The sequence below is a fragment of the Condylura cristata genome, unplaced genomic scaffold (genome assembly GCF_000260355.1).
Source record: "Condylura cristata isolate star-nosed mole 26May11 unplaced genomic scaffold, ConCri1.0 scaffold00024, whole genome shotgun sequence".
Lineage (NCBI taxonomy): Eukaryota > Metazoa > Chordata > Mammalia > Eulipotyphla > Talpidae > Condylura > Condylura cristata.
In genome coordinates this window covers 29,917,944-29,921,422 of record NW_004567125.1, presented here as the reverse complement: position 1 = coordinate 29,921,422, position 3,479 = coordinate 29,917,944, and the positions used below count along the sequence as shown (strand labels likewise).

Here is a 3,479-nt window from a genome sequence, read left to right as displayed (position 1 = left end):
GCATCATCATACTTGGTGGGGACAGGATAGGTGTCACTATATCACACCTACCTGTCGGGCAGGTGCCCTCACATCTCTACCTGGAGCGGAGAGGTGCCTCACATCATTCTTACCTGAAGGGGACATATGTTCCCATCATTCGTAAGTGGAGGGGACAGGTGCTTTCATCATACATAGTTGGAGGGGACATGTGCTGCTACCTTATCCATACCTGGAAGGAATAGGTATCATCCATTTCTGCAGGGGATACCGGTACCCTGCATCATCCATACCTAGAGTGGGTAGCTGCCACTCCATCACCCCTTTCTGGAGAGAACAGGTGCCTTGCCACTCCACATTATCCATACCTGGTGGAGAATAGGTATATCATCCCTATATCATCCCTACTTGGATTGGAGAGGTATTCTTACAATTCTAGAGGGGACAGCTACTACCACATTATTTATCTTTGGAGGAGACAAGTGCCCCTGCATTATGTGGCACTACATCTTTGTTACCTGTAGGGGACAGGTGCTGCTACATCACAGTTAACCTGAGAGAAGACAGGTGTCTCCACATCATATCTGGATGGCTTGGGAGCCCCCACATCATCACTCCCAGAGGGGATAGGTGCCGTTACATTATTATTACCTGGAGGGGACATTGCCCCCACATCACTATATTTAGGAGAGACAGGGTGACACTGAAATATAGTATGAACTGGGCACTACTTGTAAGCATCACTGTTACCTGGGAAGAGGGGATAGGTACCCCACATTCTTGCTATTGAGGAGGACAGGTGATTGTACATCACTGCTGCATGACAGGGTAGGGACTCTCATCCCTTTCACCTGTACCCTTAGTCCTTGGATGTTGAGGGAAGGACAGGTGTCGCTCATTTGCAGACCTGAGGTTGTATAACTATCTCCCTTTTGGACTTCTGAGGGTAAGGTCAGGTACCCTCTCCTGCAGTAACCCGTGGGGACCTGCTGGGTCAGAAAGGCAGTTTATACGTAACTCTGGTGTTGGAGTCAACACAGCTACCCCTTTCCTAGGCATCCTCACCAGGACAGGGACAGCTGGCTACGCATGGTTCCCTGGCCCTGTCATGCAAAGGTGGCCAGACTTTCCTTCCTCAGGTAGCTGGTGCATTTAGCACCTCACCTGGGTAGCTGCTGGGTTATGGGACTGGCTCTGGGCCAGGGTCAGAAGCCTAAATCTTCTACCTGCCCCAGTCCTCTGGCCACCCTACTGTGGCAGGTACCAAGCTTCTGGGGCCTGACTGTCCTCAGGCCCCTCATGTCTAGCATGTCTGACAAGATCTTCCAGTGAATGTCACGATTTGTACAGGTATTTAAACCTTTGTGGTATTCCTGCCATTGAGGGGACCCTTCCCTGCACCCTAGTGCTATTGGATTGGATTGATAGTGGAGAATTGGGTGGGGCTGCAGACCCCACACCACTGGTTTCTGGATGTGGCCTCTAATCTGACCATTCCAGGCTGACCACACCAGGCTCAGGCTTTGATTCCATAGGTGGAATTTTTGGGTGACTTTATTTCTAATCAGTTGCTAGTTTCTTACAAAATTATGACCTTAGGAACTAGAATGTGTCTTCATTTTTAGTGTATATTCAGTTGTTCGTTATTTACTGGGTACTGCCTGTCCCTGCTCAAGACATAGAGGGAGGGATGGTTAGTGAGTGAATGTGGAAATGGATGAATGAAACCATGCAGCTTGAGTGTCCCCCACAAATTAGGGCTTCCGAGGGTAGGTGTTCCTTCCTCTTGCCTTTGGCATGTAGTGTGTGTTGGCATATAGTAGGTGTTTAATATATGTGGCCTGATGAAAGAAAGGGGTCACGGGAGGTTCATGACTGTCTTCATGATTGGAGGTCTGGTTTCTGTGTTGTGGTTGGAAATGGATATTGTTAAAAAGATTTCTTTAAAATAATAGCTTTATTGAGATATAGTTCACATACCATATAATTCACTTGTTTAAAGTGTGCAATCCAGTGGTTTTTAGTATATTTGTAGAGTTGTGCAACCACCACCACTGTCTAATTCCAGAACATTCCATCACCCCAAGAGAAACTCTGTTCCCATGAGCAGTCACTGCTGTCTCCCTCCTCTACCTCTGACAGTCAGTAATCTGTTTTCTGTCTAGATTTATCTGTTCTGGACATTTCGTTTAAGTGGATCACACACTGTGTGGTCTTTTGTATCTTGCTTTTCTCATTCACATCAAGTTTTATCTGCATTGTAATGTCAGAATTCCATTCTTTTTTATGGCCAAGTAATATTCCGCCAGATTGATGGATCATTTTTGTCCTTCCATTCTTCTCTCTCTCTTTTTTTTTAAAGATTTATTTATTTATACATACAGAACTGCCAGAGGTGCAGGGGCTGTGAGAGGAGTCACCAGAGACAGAGTAGGGAACAGAACAGGCTGATTGAGGAATTACACTACTGAGGGGAACAGTGGGCAGGTTAGGAGAACTGTTCAGGAGGGGAACAGTGGGCAGGTCTGCTGTGCCATGTCAGTCACCTCCAGGGCAGGGGATTGAACTTGCACTGAAGCAACTGCAGCTAGCTTGCAGTGCTGCATTCTAACTCATTGCACCACCAGGAAGGGCCCATCATCCTTTCTTTGATGAATTTAGAAAATATTTTTAAGAATTTCCAGGTAGCAATTCTGAAATGACTGGGTACCATTTCCCATTCTTTTGCTGCTGCCTTCTTTACATGGGGGAGGTGGGTAGGACTGGGAACTGGGTAGCAGTGAGTTTATGCTGGATTTCAGAGACAAAGCAGTGTTCTCACCTGTGATTCTGCTGCCTCCTTGGAACATCGAGCATTGACTGGTTGTTTGGACTGAGAGATGGTTGCTACTGGGATCAGATGGACAGAGACCAGGGACACTGCTGAGCACTGAGTGAGTGCTTGAACTCAGAGATGATCCAGTTCTGGATGTGGGAAATGCTGAAGCAAGAAGTCTTCAGTTTGGAGGAAACATTTAGTGGGTAGGATGTAAGCTTTCCTCCTGAGCAGATGGAGATCACAACTCTCTACCCACTTGTGTGGCAATGCCACCTTGGACAGGTGGATGGCTTTCTGGCACTTGGAACCATGTGAGGGCTAGCTTGTTCAGTCATCATTATAGGTGGCAAGTGGCATCCTGCAGAGCCTGAGTGGAGAGGGAGCCTACTTTGCCCTAGGCCTCCCTGGTGACCTGGGGGTTAAATCTCAATACGACCACTACCATGGCCTGAGTTTGATCCCCAGCCAGGGAGCTGACACACATTTGGTGCCCTCTTGCCTGTTGCTCTCCTCAGCAGTGTATTTTCTACTCCCTACTCTTGATGCTGATGAACTCTCTCACCCTCGGCCTATACCCCAGTGCTTTTCAAAAAAATCATGCTCCCCCTTCCCTCTGTGGCTACAGCTTTCCTAAAGTGCCTTTCCTATGGTGGATACTAGGATTTCAGCTGCACCTTTCAGC

At 47.5% G+C, this 3,479-nt stretch overlaps 1 protein-coding gene across 6 annotated transcripts in view; it reads left to right on the top strand.

Moving 5' to 3' along the window:
- Window positions 1-3,479, top strand: part of CRTC1 (CREB regulated transcription coactivator 1) — a 63,247-nt gene that overhangs the window by 385 nt on the left and 59,383 nt on the right. The gene's annotated exons all lie outside the window — the stretch shown is intronic.